At 34.0% G+C, this 19,604-nt stretch overlaps 1 protein-coding gene and 1 long non-coding RNA gene across 2 annotated transcripts in view; one reads left to right on the forward strand and one right to left on the reverse strand.

The window, feature by feature from the left end:
* Positions 1-19,604, forward strand: part of LOC120417021 (guanylate cyclase soluble subunit beta-1) — a 113,972-nt gene that overhangs the window by 68,463 nt on the left and 25,905 nt on the right. The window lies entirely within an intron of this gene.
* On the reverse strand, positions 15,435-18,355 carry LOC120417024 (uncharacterized). The gene is made up of 3 exons (XR_005605414.2): positions 16,715-18,355; positions 16,491-16,643; positions 15,435-16,425 (listed from the first exon to the last, which is right to left on the reverse strand). It is a non-coding gene; the product is annotated as an uncharacterized LOC120417024 (long non-coding RNA).

Raw genomic sequence — 19,604 nt, forward strand, 5'->3', positions numbered from 1 at the left:
ACCAAAAACAAACATAAACTAAACAAGATAAATGTTAATTAAAATACTAAAAATAAAACAAGAAAAACATAAAACAAGAGAAGTAAAGTTTTTCGTAGAACAAAAGTTGCTCAAAATGACCTCCTGAACACGGGAAAAATAAATATTTTCGAAAAAAAAAAATTGGGCAGTAGAGGGTTAAATGTACCATCTTTAAAGAAGCTGATATAGTTTTTAGGAAAAAAAATCAATGATTATATTTAGTTAACTAAGTTTATAAGCTTTTCAACAAAATACATATAAATTTTAGGTAAAATTGTTGAAAAGTCGGAATTTTGCCTGTAATTTGTTAAAACTAGTTTTGTTTATAAAATTATCTATTTATATTGCATTTTATACTTAATTCGAAGCAAGAATCACAAGCTTTCACATTTTACATTAAATTTGTTCAACTGAAATTGCCTATAAATTTGGGATTTTATAAATGTGTTTCAAAAACACATATTATTTACAAACTTATTAAACCTTCTCCTAGTGGAAAACTGTCCAAAGAATCTGAAAATGCATTCCGTTTTCTGATAAAAAATCATGTTCATTAAGAAAATCATGACACTTTGAGAAGTTTAAAACAATAACTTTCATCAACATTTTCTTAACTTTAGTTAAATAACTTTTTAAATATTTCAAAATTTTATGAAAAGTTCTTCTTGAGGTACTTTGAAAAGTTCCCTACCACGGTCAGTATGAGTTTAAACCATTCCCCGTAAAACGGGGTGACTTTGATAGCCGGGGTGACTTTGATAGGTTTGAGATTTTTCCGCAAAATGAAAAATACAATTGAAATACGTACGGAGTGGTTTAGAATCATACTGACCGCGGTAGGGAAGTGTTCAAAGTACCTCAAGAAGAACTTTTCATAAAATTTAGAAAAGTTTAAAAAGTTAGTTAACTATAGTTAAGAAAATGTTGACGAAAGTTATTATTTTAAACTTCTCAAAGTGTCATGATTTTCTCAATGAACATGATTTTAAATCGGAAAACAGAATGCATTTTCGGATTCTTTGGACAATTTTCCACTAGGAGAAGGTTAAATAAGTTTGTAAATAATAAATAATATGTGTTTTTGAAACACAATTTAAAAAAATCTCCAAATTTAGAGGCAATTTCAGTTGAACAAATTTCATGTAAAATGTAAAAACTTGTGATTCGTGCTTCGAATTCAGTATAAAATGCAATATAAATCGATAATTTTATAAACAAAACTAGTTTTAACAAATTTTAGGCGAAATTCCGACTTTTTAACAATTTTACCTAAAATTTATATGTATTTTGTTTAAAAGCTTATAACCTTAGTTAACTAAATATAAACATTGATTTTTTTCTTAAAAATTATATCAGCTACTTTATTGATGGTGCATTTAACGTACAAATAAAGTTTGAACATTTTAAATATGATTTTAACAAGAAAAATTTTGACTATCAAAGTCACCCCGGAATTTGAACTAAGAATTTTTAACGTAACTATTTTTCTAAACACTATTGAAAAAACTTTTTTTCCAAAGAAGTGCATGGACTTTGTGTGGCCTACCCTAGTACATGTTTTAAAAATAATAATCTTGAAAAAAACCTTACCTGTTGGAAAATATTCCAAAAACAAATTGAAATCCTATCAAAGTCACTCCGGTTTACGGTATGACAAGCTATGATTTTTAATAGAGATTTTGGGAAAATATCTAAAATTCCCCGAAAAAAAATCCAAAACATATAAAAGGATGTAAAAATCAATCAAACAGTGCTTTGTCAGTGAAAACACATTTTCTACTTTAGACAACGACGAACCGTCATTTTTGCCGCGGGTAATCGGCTCCCCTCCCACTAACATTTACACACAAGATCCTCTGTAATTATTAAGTAAAATGTAATTACAAAAGCCGACTCGGTCCTAACCAGGTCCCAGTACCGAAAAGGACCTAATAAAAATAATTTTATGAAGAAAAAAAACCGTCATTTTGCGAAAAGTTAGAGAATGTTAGCGTCAATGTTAGTTTTAATGTATTCCAAAAACAAACTCTATCTAGTATGCATAAACTTAATCCACTTAAAACTGTTGCTACCGAGAATTTTCAATCTCACTCGCTTCGGAAAACATTCATCAACAATTCAAAAGATTTCGTCGAAACTGTCGAACCAGCGTTCGGTGTGAGTTTTCTTTCCATCAGCGTTAGTGGGAAAAATCACAGTGTTCAGAAGGAGTTTAATGTTCCCAAACGCAGTTATTACCGTCAGAACGAACCTCATAAATTGGTAACAAAAGTTACCAAAGTAACTTCCTGCCCAGGCAGCGGCAATTTTCCAATCGATTGGGCCTCAAAACTGCCTCGCAGAAATCTGAACTAACCTGGTATTAATAACTTCGTAACCAACGCCGAGTCACTAAGTTTTACGAGAATGAGATGCTGCTACACTGTGAGAAATTTTGTTGGAAAAATCTTGAAGATTTAATTATGATTTCAACCATTTTAGCCAAAAGCAAATTATACAGTTTCATTAAAATGTTTTTAATTTTGATAAAAAGGCTTTTAAAAAAAATTCAAAACTCGCAACTTTGATTGCAAAATTTCCACCAGTGCACCTAAGGGGAGGCTGGGGGCGATCCCCAAAGAACGTCACTGATCCAGAACCTGATTTCAACTCGAGGACCAACCTGGCAACGCGCTGGAATGGCTTTGCTTTGCTACACTACTGCTCCGCTGTAACTGCTGTAAATAATGTCGCTCATAAAAATAAAAATAACAACAGGGACGACGGGAAGCAATGGCGATGGTGAAGTTCAACAGTGCCGGAAATGAAAGGGAGGGAACAGTTGATGCTGGATTAGTACGGAAAATGGTAAATTTTTAGGTAAAAAATCGAATCGAATTAGAAAAGTGTGGAATAGTTCGTTAGTTAGTGTATATGTTGACAATGTACCCATTTTCGACCTAAGTCGTTAAATTCTGTTGATTCTTTTAACTTGAAAACCAAATCTCAAGATGAAGTAAATGTTTGCATTGAGTGTAAGCAGAATGACTTGCTTGTTTACATCCAAGTTTAAGCTTTTTTTTTAAATTGACAGCTGAATTAAGCTTCATTACGAGTAGGTTCAAAATAGGCACATTCCTAGATTTAATTTGCCAATAACTTGTCCATACTCCAAGTAACCTCACTGTAACCTACTGTAACCATTCACAAGGACCCGTTGAGTTACGCCACCGGTGGTCGTCGTTGGTGACTGTTTCCACCGTCACCGTCTCTTGTACCCCCCAAGAGGACTCAGATTGCGCGATGGTTGGTTGGACGGATTGCTAAAAAAAAAAACTGCGACGCTGGAGGTGTTGGCCCTGGAGGAAGTGCGCTGGAGGTGGAGTGAGAATGAATGTGCTGCATAATGTAGCAACATAAGTGACATGGTAACGATGATGACGATGAACGAGCTCCAAGAACTGCTGCTGCTGGGTTGAGTCCTTGGTATAGCTTTGTTGTTCTGCGGTGGCCGGCACAGAGGCTGGCTATATTTTCCGGGCAGCTGATTTTATCTGGGCAGGTGTTGCAGCGTATGTTTATGTTTTCACTGCGCTTCGAGGATTAAATACGTAGCGTTTAAACAGAACACTGTTTGTTCAACACCTTCTAGGTGAATGCCTAATGAATACACTGTACTGTACTGGGAATCTTTGCGATAAACAATCAGATTTCAATAGGCAATATTGCAGATGACATGGGTTTTGTCCTGCCCATAGCATTGTTGCTTGGAAGGCAGCGGTTTGAACTCTATTCTTCTGTGCGAGAAATCATGTATTTCGATTCATGAATTCGTGAATAATTTTGTTCATGATTTCGTGATACCTTTCATAATTTCATGAATTTTATTCATGAAATCGTGCATAATTCATGAATATATGAATTTTATTCAAGGCTAAACTTTTTTTAAGAATATTCATGAATTTTTATTCAAGAAAACATGCATCACTATTCATGATATCATGACTGATTTTCATGAAGTCATGACTTAAATTCATGAATTCATGAAAAATATTCATGATTTTACGATTTTTTATTTACGCACAAAATTTACGTCGTAAAATTTTATTCGCGAATTTGTGATTATGATTTTTATGATTTCATGAAAATTTTCATGTTTTCATGATTAAAATGCATGAATCCGTGCAAAACATTCATGGGTTTATGATTTTTTGTTTATGTTTATGATGAGTGATCTTGATCAATCAAGAACAGTTTCGCTCGATCTGTCAAGTTTGTTTTTCGCTTGCCTTATAAGATGCTGATAATTCATCAGTACAGACACACCCCTATTTATGCGATGCCTTCCAAGCTATGATGCTATGGAAGAACTTGGTCAGTTTTTTAGTTGCAAATAAGTTTCACAGCAGATTTTATAACCGTTGTCTGACTGAAAATGGTTGCTTCTATTCAACAAGTTTGCTACTTGGATTCCGTCGACGTGCCTTGCGAGTTGCAATGTCATGAAAATAGCTTTTTATCATTGTTGATTAAATTTTATTGTAAAAACAAGCTTGAAGTTCAATACAAATCAACATTTCTCTCAAAATTTAAACCATCGACCTCCAACCGTTACCACACCCACTCTTAAACCTCAAACTTAGGTCGTATTTCAGCTTCCTTTTCGAAATTTATAACTCCCCTTCCCTTTTCCGCAAAACCGAGTAAGGGTTTCCCATTAGGGCGCGATTTGTTGAGCATACAAAATCGTCACCCAGCCAGCCAGCGGCAATTCCACGTTATTTATACGGTCGTCTCCGAAATCTGTTACGAGACAAAATTTGCCCAAATTTGCATACTTCCCGCAGCCTCCGAAATGGAAAAGGAATCTTGCAAAGTTGATAAAGTTGTGGAGTCCATGTGATGATGGTCAAATAGAATACTCTTACGAGACATTTTATCGTAAGAGAAGTGCTCTGTTGGCGCATTTCAAGATATGTCACAGCTGTCAGTTGACTTCTACTCTGTTCTACTCTACTCTACTCTACTCTACTCTACCTCTAGCTCTAACTCTAACTTTAACTCTAACTCTAATTCTAATCCTAACTCTAACTCTAACTCTAACTCTAACTCTAACTCTAACTCTAACTCTAACTCTAACTCTAACTCTAACTCTAACTCTAACTCTAACTCTAACTCTAACTCTAACTCTAACTCTAACTCTAACTCTAACTCTAACTCTAACTCTAACTCTACCTCTAACTCTACTCTACTTTTATTTCGTCGACCTCTGCCAATTTCGGGTTTCAAAATATTTAAATTTGACAATTCTAGTTCAAATTGCGTGCCCAAACAGGCAACAACTCTGCGGTTCGAATTGAATTCGAAAGCAGAGCTCATTCAGCGGACTACATGTTGAGCTTCCCTCGATTAAGTGATGTTCCAGCAAACCGAAAAGTACATAATGGAAATTTATTACGTGTACGAGACAATTTCTGAATATTTTGGTGCGTAGTCCTCAAATCGGGGGGTGTCCCGCTTCGTCGTCGTCGTCGTTTGGCCTTGTCCCCATCGGCCGAATCTCCGCGGGATGCTGGTCATGGTTCTTTCAGTCTGACGACGTTTGTTTGAGGGGGGAGGCGCAGGATGGAAAAACCTTGACGAGCGACTCGTTTGTAGGGCTGTTTGTCTGGACGATTATGGCCACCGTTATGTACTCTACTGCCCTCCAGTTGTGGAAATGCTGCTTTTGCTGGTAAAGGAAGATGAGCTATGCGTGAGTGCTGCTCTTGTACACGGTGGAGCAGGTCAGGTTTTGAGGTTAGGGTGGTTCATTGGAAAGAATCTGTTTCTTTTAAATCAATTTTCAACATTAAAGATTTTTCAAACATAAAGGTTAACCTTTAAAAAAAATCATTAAACAAAACCAACAAAACTAGGACCACCCTACGCCAAAAAAGCCCTGCGCCCAAAAACTTCCCCCTAACGAGAGAAAGGTTCTCGTTAGGACCTTCCGTGCACGGCCGTGGTTGGACGTGATTTTCGTTGACTGTTTGCGGACGCGGCCACTGCCGCTTGGCGGATAAACCACCGAATTGGAAAACAGGGGTTATCTTTGTCTTGTAATACAAGAAGGCATGAGCATGGTCGTTCCTGGTCGGAACACCATGCCTCTGGTAATTTGTTCCATTTGTAAAGCAACGGGGAGTAGGGGTGACTTTTGAGAGGACTTCCTTCCAGGATTTGAGTACTGAGGAGTACTTTAATTTTTTGGACAAATCCTAGGAAAATATTTTTATTCGGCTCAGAAAGTTTTATTTCAAATGGGCTTAATGTTGAATGATGGGCCCTTTTAAAACGGTAGTTTTGATTCCAAAATTTTCAAAATATTTTTTCGAATAGATCAGAAAATTTCACAAATAGTCGTTGTCATGCTGTCTTGTCGCACGTGCATTTTTAGCCAAATTAAGTTAAGAACGCCATTTTGTGCAGCTTTCACAGATCCAAAAATTCGATTTAATCCTGAGATATTCAATAAAAACCGAAAAAACTCCGTGCATTTTTGTCACTCTTCATATGATGAGCGTTTGTCATTGTTTACGTTGCGTGCTCTTTATTTTATTTATTCAAGGTCAAACATTTAACCGCGTTAGGGATAGTGAATTTTCACGATTTCGCGGACAGCGTGAAATTCATGAAATTTGGAATTTTATGAATGAATGAATGCTTGCAAATAAATATATTTGGGTAATTCTCTACCAACTCACACGAAATCGGGAAAAGTGGCCCCGACCCCTCTTCGATTTGCGTGAAACTTTGTCCTAAGGGGTAACTTTTGTTCCTGATCACGAATCCGAGGTCCGTTTTTTTAATATCTCGTGACGGAGGGGCGGTACGACCCCTTCCATTTTTGAACATGCGAAAAAGAGGTGTTTTTCAATAATTTGCAGCCTGTTTGTTTGGTGATGGGATAGAAATTTGGTGTCAAAGGGACTTTTATGTTAAAATTGTACGCCCGATTTGATGGCGTACTCAGAATTCCGAAAAAAAACGTATTTTTCATCAAAAAAACACTAAAAAAGTTTTAAAAATTCTCCCATTTTCCGTTACTCGACGTTTTACGTTTTTTCGTTTTTTCGGAATTCTGAGTACGCCATTAAATCGGGCGTCTAATTTTACATAAAAGTCCCTTTTACACCAAATTTCTATCTCATCACCGTTTCAGGCTGTAAATTATTGAAAAACACATCTTTTTTCGCATACTCAAAAATGGAAGGGGTCGTACCGCCCCCCCGTCACGAGATGTCAAAAAACGGACCTCGGATTCGTGATCAGGGACAAAAGTTACCCCTTAGGACAAAGTTTTACGCAAATCGAAGAGGGGTCGGGGCAACTGCTGTGTGAGTTGGTGGAGAATTACCCATTTACCACATATTTCATCCAGTGAGCCTATTTTATGTTAATTAAATGATGTTAATTGAAATTCATAAAAATAATTGAAGTTAAACAAACATTTTTGAATAAAATTAAAATTGATACAACATTATGTAATAAATTAATGCCATGAATACCTTAGTTAAGTAATTAACGATCATTAAAGCCAAACAAAATATTTTCGGAATCATCACAAAATGCGATCGGTAAATTTTTGAGCGTTTAAAATCACAAAGCCTCATCATTTTCATTATGTTTATGCAAAAAGTTAGCAGCAAAGTTATATTTGATTTTTGAAAGTATTTTGTTGTCTTTTATTTATTAATATTTTCTGTTCCGCGTTTGAGTGAAATAAATGTCATTTTGACGATTTTTATACAGATTATATTTTTGCTTCTCGATTTTTTAATGAAATTGATTTTTTAATAAAAATAGTTCTAAAAAATGTCGGATATAATTCAAGTTATATTATTAATTTCGGTAGGACAAGACAGTTAAATCATGTTTTGAATTTGAATGCAATATTTAAACTTTAAAAGGAATAAAAAAAAGATGCGAGTCAGAAAAAAACTTCTAAGCTTTTTTGCAAGAATATTTTGTAAACAAAAAAACAAAAATACATGCGGATGCGCAAACATTTATTTTAAAATATTTAATATTGATGTTGATCAATCTCATTTTCTGCCTTAGAGTTAGAGTACTTTTTCAAGTTTATTTTGGATCCTCTGTAATTTTCCTATTTCCTAAAGTGTCTTCCTTGACCTGATCAAAAGTTTTAACTAACAAGTTATCGTACCCAATAAAACAACAAATTACAAAAATCACAAAAAAAAATCTGCTTTATTTCTTTCCAGTGGATAATGTGACGTTGAAAATAATCAGAGATAACTTTAAAAAAAAAGATTTCTTTTACCTGGTACCACGTTGAAATTGGTGATGAAAATGTATAATTGAAGAATAATACAAAATAATGTAGAATAAGTTCATTTTTTAATTATAACATGCAATTTTCCAGGTTATTTGAACATTTCCACGTTCCGTAAAATTCCCGTGATTATTTTTGTTTCAGAATTACGGTTCCCGTGAAAATTGCAATTTTTGAGCGTGAAAAATCACTAAGCCTGGTTGAAATTAAACTTTAAGTGGCTATGTCTTGAGAACGACGCACTTTATCAAAAAATGTATGAAAATTTCAAGATAATTTTTGTTAATTTTGTAACGAAAGTAAGCGAATGTTGCAAATTGAATTTATGCAAAAAAAACTGATGACATAAATTTTAAGAATCTGCTCCTTTAAAAAAATCTATCAATTTTTTTGGCATTGAAGCTTTTTAAGAAACTCATGAGTAATTCTCCACCAAATTCGGGAATGGATATTCGAAAATCTGTAACTTTTCAAGGGACTTTTTGATCGATTTGGTGTATTCGGCAAAGTTTCAGAAAAAAATGAGAAAACGGAAAGAAAAATGGTAATTTATTATTTATTTATTTTTTCACAAAAATTCAATTTCCCAAAATCCGCATTTATTAATTTTTGATTTTTTTTTAAATATGTTTTAGGGGACGACACCTCGCATCTTTCAAGCCATTTTAAAAGTATGGACCAAAATTTTGCCGACGGGTTATGATTTTTATTTAAATTAGTGATCTTTGTAAAAAAAATTAATCTTGTATTAAATTTTTTTTACATAATTTTTTTATATAAAATCGAATTTGCAATCGAAAAGTACCGTAAAACGGGGTGACTTTGATAGCCGAGTGACTTTGATAGGTTTGAGATTTTTTCGCAAAATGAAGAGTACAAATAAAATACGTACGGAATTGTATGGAATCATACTGACCGGGGTAGAGAAAGGTTCAAGGTACTTCTAGAAGAAGTTTTCATTCAATTTTGAAAAGTTTAAAAAGTTAGTTAACTATAATTAAGAAAACGTTGATGAATATAATTATTTTCAAATTCACAAAGTGTCATAATTTTCTCAATGAACATGATTTCAAATCGGAAAACGGAATGCATTTTCGGATTCTTCTTACAATTTTCCACTAGGAGAATGAAAACGAAATTTGAAAATAATAAATATCATGTGTTTTTGTAACATAGTTTAACAAAATCTTCATATTTATAGGCATTTTCAGTAGAACAAATTTCTTTCAAAATCTGAAAACTTTTGATTCGTGCTTCAAATTCTGTTAAAAATGCAACGTGAATCGATAATTTTATAAACAAAACTATTTTTAACAAATTTCAGGCAAAAATTCTGACTTTTTAACATTTTTACCTAAATTTTTTATGTATTTTGTTGAAAAGCTTATGAACATCGTTAACTTAATACAAACATTGATTTTTTTTGTTAAAAACTATATTGGTAACCTTAACAATGGTACATTCGACGTAAAAATAACATTTGAACACCTTTAAACTGATGTTAACAACAAAAACTATGACTATCAAAGTCACCCAAGTATTCAAAATAAGAATTTTCAACGCAATTATTTATATAATCACTATTGAAAAAACCTTTTTCAAAAATAGTGCATGGACCTTGTGTGGCCTACCCTAGTACATATTTAAAAAATAAAAGTCTTGAGAAAACCCTCACAAGTTGGAAAATATTCCAAAAATAAATTAAAATCCTATCAATGTCACCCCGGTTTACGGTACTATACATTTTTTTTATTAATTGCACCCTTTTTAAAAATAAAGCCATTCAAAGTGAAATTTTGTCCGAGAAATTCCGATTTTTTTAAATAGTGTTCATGATTGTCCACATCGAAAATATTTTTTTCGAAAAGTTCAGAAAATTTCCTACAATTTCATCTAAGAAACATTGAAGATTGGACCACTGGTTGCAGAGATACAACGAATAAAAAAAACAGGATTTTTTTTTGTTAAGGTCTCACCCTAACAACCCTCCATTTTCTAATGTCGATAACTCAGCAACTAATGGTCCAATTTCAATTTTAAAATATGAAACATTTTTGAAATTTTTCGATCTTTCCAAAAACAATATTTTGAATCAAAACTGACATTTTAAAAAGGAGTTATAATGAATATTTTGCTTTTTTGAGTGTTGTTAAACTTTTCATAACTTGTACTATACTTTTCAACACTGTTTTGGTTTTTTAATTGACCATACACACGGCCGTCTAACTAAAATGGGGAAAACAAATGTTTCACTTAAAAATTCATTTCAGAAGTGTCTTTGGGAATTGCACAAATGTTGTATGAAACTCGATGCAAACTCATTTTTTTGAATCATTAAATACAGTATTAAAAATTAGGCTTGATTGTGCTTTGTTATGTCAAATATTGAGATTGAGATCTTAGCAAACTTTGAATCGATTTTTAATGTTACACAATAATATTTTTTGTAAAAAAGCTCTTGCAGTTTATTGTCTTTTTTAAAATAAAGAATGCATAAAAACTACAAAACATTTTTTTTCCATGCAAAATTTAAAAAAAAACTCCACGTACTGTTGAAAAGTTAAGAAAAGAAAATAATTTTATTTATTCAAGCAATTTTTAAGAAAACTAGGCCCTTAGAGGAGTAATCCACGAAAGTGTTTATATTTGTTCAGAGCAAAGGCAAAAGCTCAAAATGACGACTAACATCGGAATCGTTTTCCACTTCTACTCCTTCCCCCTCCTTCCAACCTTTTCCCATTTTAATACCCCTCGATTGCTGTTCCTCGCACGTGAAGGAAAGCGGGTTCGAAATTTGAATTTTATTGAAAACTTTTCGCCGCCGAAATTCTGCGACATCTTACACCACTAAGCCTTTTCAATTGGGAAAGTGTCTGTTGCGTGAATCTGGTGAATATCCTTTTTTTTTTGTTGCTTGAGTTCGTGCCTTGCTGCTTTAATGTTGCGGGGGAGGGTTGAAATCGTATTTATTTATGACTTCTATTAGTGTCTCTTTGTGTACAAATGCAGAGTACGGGTTTTCGCAATATTGTGCCCGCGTGTTAAGAGCAACAACATTCAACATTTCCATAATGTGGAGCTATTTATTCAAATTGGTGTGGCATTTGTGTTTGTATTATTTTCCGCTCTTTTGGGCTATTTACATATTCAAAATTGATATATAGTGTTTGTGTGGGAAGATTATCTCTGAGATGAGCGGAATGACACTAGAGGATAATAACTTAGAAAATTATCCGGAAGCAGCTGTTTGGTAAACAAATTAGAAAATATAATTGAAAATTTCACAACAAATAGTTGTACTGTACACTTTTAATGAAAATCGTGATCAACGAACAAAGAGGAAACAAAATCCAATTAGTCGCACGCTGAAAACAACAAAGTAAAAGCAAAATGTCATTTCCACTCGTCTCGCAGGCCCGTCACAATAATGCCGATCATCGAAACAACAGAAAAGAGCACATCGAGCAATATCGAAACAATGCGAGCGCCAATATCAACAGAACGAACGTGACTGGATGGCATTTTTCCGAGAAAAGCCACCAAAGAGCCGGCAGAGGAAAAATAGCTGATCCATAACAGTAATAAAAACGCAAACACCCAAGACAAATGAACGCTACTTAATTACAATGAATGGGCAAATTTTCGGTCTCGGACGCACTGTTGCCGCACTCTGAAACTGTTGCGTAAAGGATTTTTTGTATGGAACTGGATGTTGACTTATTTACAATACAAATACGTGATTTTCCTTGACGAAATCAGAGGTTTGTCAGGTTATAATTTTTTTCTAAGGACAATCCAAATCTAGACCAGAAGAACCAAACACTTTGTCCTGTTTTCAAATTATCAGTTTAAATACAAAATCCACCATTTTTAGATATGTTTCACAAGGATCTGGAAAATCTTTCATTCATTCATTCGGTTTTATTTGTGAATAATCAAGTTACAATGAGTTCATTTAGGTACACAACAGAGTTTTGGTGTTCCTTTCAGCTGTGTTTTACACCGTAATTCAATCGAAAAATTATTACTTATAACTATGGAATAGACAAGAGTAAGAAAAAGTTTTCAAAAAACTTACAGAAAATCTGGAAAATCTTAAAACAATATTTTCAGGAAAAGGTATATTTTGCATGTTTATTTACAAAATCCACCATTTTTAGATATGTTTCACAAGGATCTGGAAAATCTTAAAACAATATTTTCACGAAAAGGTATATTTTGCATGTTTGAATTACAATCATTGTAATCAGGATTGTCAAAATATCGAAATCTTATATCTCAGAAACTGCAACTGTAATGCCTGAAAACTCATGCCCCATTTAACATTGCTCTACTCTCCGTTCTGAAATGCTCAGCGCCAAATAAGCCGACCACGTTTTTGTGTTTACACAGTCGCAATTGAAATTCTTCTCTCATATTCCCATTTTCACAATCTTCCCCAGTCGACAGTGTTAAACCTCAAAAGCTACCAAAAAACCATTTTGCCAGAAAAGTTTAAAGGGACGTAAATCGCGGTCAGTTCCCAAATCGCCCTGCTTGCTTTCATTGCAGTTTGCTGAGAGAAAGCAAAACTCAGCGTAGAGCGCGTAGTCGAGTGAAAGACGCTTTACTCTCTGATATGAAATGATAGATTGCTGTCACTCATTGTCAACACTTCGTCAATCATCGTTTTTCATGATTTGTGTGTCTGAACATATGAAATATTTTTTCAAATTTTAATTGCAAAATTAAACTGAAATTAAACTAGAAAATGCGTTTTTTGTCGTTGTTAACTGTTACATTCAACTAGAGGTGGGCAAAAAAAGAGCGAGCCGCTCAAAGAGCCGGTTCATTATAAAGAGCGAATGAACCATGGTTCACAAAAAGAGCCGCGGTTATTTTTTGTAACGCCGATCTTTTGAAATAATCGTTCCAAGATGAACAGATTTCTAAACCTCTGTTTTTTTTTTATTTAAAAATATAATTCATTGAATTACCAACAAATTGTAGTATTATATTTGCTTTTGAGGATTAAAAATGTAATTTTAAACATTTCAATGCTTATATATTAATGCCTTATAAGTAGAAGTTGTCTAACTTGTACTTTTTCAAGCACTTTTGGCTAAAAAACGGCAAGTTAAAGAAAGGCTATTTCCGAACATGGTGAAAGCTGAATCGACATATTTTATTGGCAGTCTACTGCAACCTTTTCATCAATACACATAAAAAGACACTAAATTGCATTTTTACCAATATATGAACACATAGAAATAAAATTTCGTAAAATTAAATGGAATTTTTTTCAAAATACTAGACTGCCAGACCTACGGTTTGCAAGCAAATAATGGTCTCGTTTTTTTTTTTCTTCAAATTATTGATTAAAATTCAATTTCAAACACAAAAAATCACACGAAAAAAACGTAGTTGTCTTTATTGCTTTCGGCCACCATTGCTAGTACCAACCACTAGTGTCTTCCTTTTTATCTACAAGGACTTCGCCACCCTGGGCTCCTAAGTGTATGAAAGTATGGCACGGAGCGACGGCGCCGAATACCCAAATTTACACAAAGAATTTTAGAGCACCCACACATGTTTAAAATAGCATTTTTAACCAAATTTTTAAAAGAGCGTAAGATTCATTCAAAAGAGCCGCTCTTTTTTATGAGCGGCTCCTAAAAAGAGCGATTTCGACCACCTCTACATTCAACTGAAAAAAAAAACCAGAAAAAACAATCCACTTTGCAAACAACAAACTAAAAATTCAAAATCAAATATATTAGCAAATTTTTTAACGAATGTTCCTTATCATTAGGGCTAGTAATTTTTACGCAAAGAAATAATTATAATACTGAGTGTTCTTTGAAGGATTTTCATCAGTACAATTTACGTTTCAAATATTCTTACTAAACTGCGATTTTAGTAATTTGCTCCAAAACGATTTATTAAAAAAAGTAACATAAGTGAAATAACAAGGCATGTTTGAGTATTCCAAAAAAGTTTACACTAAATTCTATCAATAAAATTTTGTTCAACATTGGTTATTGACAATTCTAAAAAATTATAAAATGGTAATGTTTTATAGTATTCCGAAATTGTCAATGCCAAATTTGATTGAAAAAAAAACATTTATTTCAAAATATTCATATTTTCTAGATTATTCTCTTCTTATTTACTTTCATCGTTATTTTAATACATTTCATAGAGATTTGGAAAAAGAACAAACTACTTTGCGTTTTCTTTCAATGAAATTTTGAAAAACATTCTTTCACATTCCTTTGGATTTTTTTGTGACAAAGAAAAAATGTCTTGTGTTATAAAATGCATAAAACTTCAAATTTATAATCCATGGCATGCTAAATTTACAATCAACCATCTTCATTGTGTAAAACATTACATGATTTCCCTGAAAATGCCTGTTAAAAATGTTGTGTAGTTTAAATTTTAAAGTCAAAGTTTAAATACAGCAATTTAAAAATAGATAGATATTTACCAAATTTCAGGTACCAAAGATGCGCAAGAATCTGGCCTATACGCCAATGATGTTGAAAATAAACGCTTCAGTGGCCAATGTGCCTAAAATCTACATTTTTGAAAAACATGTCTTTTACGGGTTAAATCCTATTTAAAATTCAAATGCAAAGCGACAGCTCCTGTTAAGTCCTATCAAGCTCATATTTGGGATTTGAGCTAAGTACGCCCAACGGAACCAGCCCCTGAATGCACGCCAAAAAGTAATTTTTGTTACATCCTACTGAGTATGATCGTAGAAGCTGTTTATAACAGGAATGAGTTAAATATCGAAGAATTTTGAAAATTGGCAACATCTTTACTGAAAATTGATAAAATGTCATACTTTTTTCTGCAAAATTGTTCTTCATTTTGTTTGCAACAATGCTACAACATAAGTTTTTGAATTCAGACATACAGTTCTTTTACCAGAGCAAATTGAAAATATTTTTTAAGAAATAACACTGTTTTACACCTCCTGATGACGCTGGGACTCAACTAATGGACCGATTTAAGGTTTACTATGTCAGGAATATATTTTGGGAACTAAGAATTGATATCCTGATGAAAATTAACTTTTTGTCCAGAGTTAGACCGAGATTTTCACGTATTTTTGAGGTTTAAGGTGATTTTATCTCGATTTGAAGTTTAAAAACCTAATATTTTTAAACTTCAAATCGAGATAAAATCAGTTTTCACCGACAGAATATTTTGGGAATCGATTTTTCTGACTCAGAATAGTCCCCCCAACAACCTCCAGAAGGAATTTCCGAGGCGCAATTTTGACATCAGAAGATTTTGTTACACACTGTTACAAAACAATCAAAACTAGTGATTAAGAAACTAGTTGTATCTCCTTTTATTGAAGTGAGAAAATCATGACACTTTTAGAGCACTCAATTAAAAGCTCCTGGCCCAATAAAACTACAATAAACAACTTTCTCATGCAAATGCGACACAATTGCGATTTCGTGCAGGTATGGCGATAAATTAAACACATTTTTCCAACCGTCAATACTCATTAGGGAATCAATTCGGAAAAGCGTTTGTACTTGCACGCAAGAGGAACAAAAAAAGAGAGAGAGAAAACAATAAATAAAACACAATTTTATCGATATTAATTAATCAATTTGTACTGCTGCTACAGCAGCTCAGCTCAGCTCAAGGGAGCGAAGGGAATTTCATTAATTTTCCCTTCCACGTGTCACGCAAGTGTTGCCAGTTTCACATTGCATCGTAAAGCCCAGCTTAACTGACCTGGTCCACCGACTGGAAGGTTAATTCTGGCCCGCGTTTTCTTGTCAAGGACGCCACGCGTAATGACTTGGGGGTAGTGAATATTTTATGCCACCTCCAAGCTACTTGGAATGTGCGGGGTGGTGCCTGGAACGTGTGAATATTTCAGGGACCTGCTAATGGTCGTTTTGCTTGACTTAGCTCTCGTACACGAATACGCATCCGGAGAAGCGACGGAAGCTGCAAAAAGTCACTGGACTGCTGGCTGAATATCTCTCAAGTGTGTGTGTATGTGACCTAAAGTTGGTTTGGCCGCTCTGCGTTTTGTGTGGATTATGGAGGACATCGTTTTGACAGTGCCGAGGCTGAAAGATGTGCCAAACGGGTAGTTTGACAGTTGTTGAACAAATTCTATTGTGAAACTACTTACTTTTCCTGACGTTCTCAAATTACGAAACTGCCAACACTGTACTTTTCAGCACTTGTGTGGAAAAGTGACACTTAGACAATTCCAAACATGAACCATGATCATGAGTTTTTTTGAAAATTTGTTAAAGTCGTCCAACATTTAGCAAACCTTTCGCTTAAAGAGAAACACACAAAAAATATAACTTAAAGGCTGGGAAAATTGAAACCTTGAAAAGAAGAGCTCACCCACCAAATAACCAGAAACGACGACGACGACAGAGAGAACAAATGAAAGATGAAAAGTGACTCCACCGCACCGGAGCCAACACCACCGTCAGGTCGGAAGACAGAAGCCAAAGGCCTCACGGGCAAAAGAAGGTCCAAAAGACAGCTCCAGCTCGGTAGTCTGTGTGCATTACAGATTGTTTTTTCGACACAACTTGGCCAAATATTTGCGTTTTGGCGCGCAAAATTGACAAGACAGCGAGAGAGAGAGAGAAGGCACAGACTTAGTGTAGACAATCTTGGTACAGTAAAACTTTGACAGTTGGACAGTGATTGATGTCAAACTTACCTTTACTTTTAAATTAAGCAGTAACAATTCATAAGAGCCTAACGTAAAAAATAATTTGAGCAAGTGACCACCGGAGGTTCAATGTAGTAACCTTCAAATTAAACAATGGCGGCTATTGTTTATATTTTGTTTGAAGTGAAAGTCAAGCAAAACAATACAAAATGGCTAAAGTGAGTCTGTCAAAGAGCAGTACCATTTTTGATTCAAAAAATGATTGTCCCACTTTTGTTAGAATTTGTCAACCCCTGAAAGAAAGATATCAAACCATCGTGGTTCAACCGTAGGCAATAGGTCAGAAGCGAAGCGGCAGTTCGGCGATGAGTACAAATAAGGTTTTGATCTCTTGTCATCGCTTTGTTGTTTGGCTGTCGGGTGACAAGCCGTCGTGGCCGATGGCAATAAGACAGTTCGATATCAGCAGGCGATGAAAGTGAATGCGATGATGGTGATGGTTATCGGGCAATGGAGTGGGTGGGTTGAGGCGCAGTAAATAATCAATACACGAAATTCGCAATGTGTTTTGATCTTCGATGTTGATTAGCTGTTTGCCGTTACGGCAGCGAGATAGGAATTATCTTTGATCAAAGGAAGAATATTGTCTCTTGTTGAAAATAAGCAGACAAAAACGAACAGATGTTCCAATAAATTTATTTAATATTTTAACTTCTAGCCTTTGGATGCTAGACTAAGACGTTAGCGATGGACGTTAGACGTTAGACATTATACGTTAGATGTTCACGTTAAACGTTGGACGAAAAATTTTAGTCGTTAGACAGAACAATTGACAATGGTAAAAAAATAGAGGAAAGGTTTTGCCTTCCTCACCTTACTGAGGAAAGGCTTTAAAATCACTCGGAAAATGAACTTTTTAATTAGACCTCCTAGACCTACCTTCATTTGTACATATCGACTCAGAATCACCAGCTGAGCAAATGTCTGTGTGTTTGGCTGCATGCAGACATGTATACCAAATCAATGTCACTGGAATATCTCGTCACAGGCTCAACCGATTTTGGCCGGAATGGATTTTATCGATCCGTCTTAACGTCCCCTAAGTTGCTATTTAAATTCATGCAGTTTTATCATGTATTTAAAAAGTTATGTTAAAAAAACTGTTTCATATTAAATTAAAATTATGGTAAAAAGAGTGGTTTTTTCATGAAACCCTCACATGTTATATATTTTTAGAATGCATATGAGAAGACCTTTTGGGTGGAGTAAGAATTTTCAAGATCTGACTTACCTATCTTAAATAACAAGCAGTTTAAAAATGGTCTAAATTCACATAACCTCAACTGGTCGGGTCTGATCGCCACGAAAAAGCCGAGTAGAGAGATGCCATTTTCCTCAAAGGCCGTGTCTGTATAATCTTGACAAAAAGTCTGTTGGTAGTCTGTTTTTTTACTCATCACTTATTTTTATTAGGGGGGATTAGAGCGTCCAATTTCCCGGGGTTACAAATTTCCCGGGAAACGGGAAATTTTCAGCCAATTTCCCGGAAAATCCCGGGAATTCCCGGGAAATTTTAAATTTATTGAAAATTGTTATGATCTTGGTTTTAATTAATATTATGCAACAAAATTATATATTTTTGCATTTTTTGAAAACAAACAATAGAATGTAATTTTTCAATGATTTTTTTTCATGATTGAAATTATACGATAAATTAACATCATTCCACAAAAAGTCTTCTATTTTTTCCACATTTAACCCTCTAACACCTGTAGTTGCACCAGTGCTCCATAATTCTTTTACTTCAAATTGTAATTTCTTTAGTACCATGTATTCAACCAATTGAATTAATTCTTTTTGCACAAGTTCGATTTTTATCTCATTTGATCATGGTAAACAAAAACGTAAAAACATCTCAAATTGAATGTGGAGGTAAGGAGTTAATATTGTTTTGATGAAATAACATCAATCTGTTAAAAGCTTACCTAATTGTAATAATTTAATACTCATTAAGCAAGATCTATTCCCAGTTGCTTCAAAAATTAATATTATCAGAAATAATTCTGAAATCATAATTTCTGATAATCTGATTAATTATATATAAACCAAATAATACATTTAATTGAACAAAATCATGTTGAGTTTGTTCATTTATTATTTTTTCAGAGCAATTTCAAAAAATAGTTCCAAAAATTTAAGAAAATGTATACTTCCGCTTGAATTTCGGGAATTCCCGGGAAATTTACAAATTTCCCGGGAAACGGGAAATATTTTTTTTCGGGAAATCCCGGGAATTCCCGGGATTTTTTTTCCCGGGACGGGAAATTGGACGCTCTAGGGGGATCCATAAACATGTGGACACTTTAGGGGAGTTGGAATCACTATAAATGAGAGGAAGGCACCAACCACCTAAAGGTGGATTAAGTAACGTTTTTTAAGTAATATTTTCAATTGGTTTACTGTCATATCTTTCAAACTGCCCTAAACTGATTTTACTGAGAAACGGGAAACATTACGGCTGTAAAAGGTAACATTCACCGGTTTAACATTAGTCGTCTACGTTTTTTTTTTTTTTTCAGAAAAAAACATCAAAGTGGTGAAAAACATCAA

This window comes from Culex pipiens, chromosome 1, assembly GCF_016801865.2.
Source record: "Culex pipiens pallens isolate TS chromosome 1, TS_CPP_V2, whole genome shotgun sequence".
Taxonomy (NCBI): domain Eukaryota; kingdom Metazoa; phylum Arthropoda; class Insecta; order Diptera; family Culicidae; genus Culex; species Culex pipiens.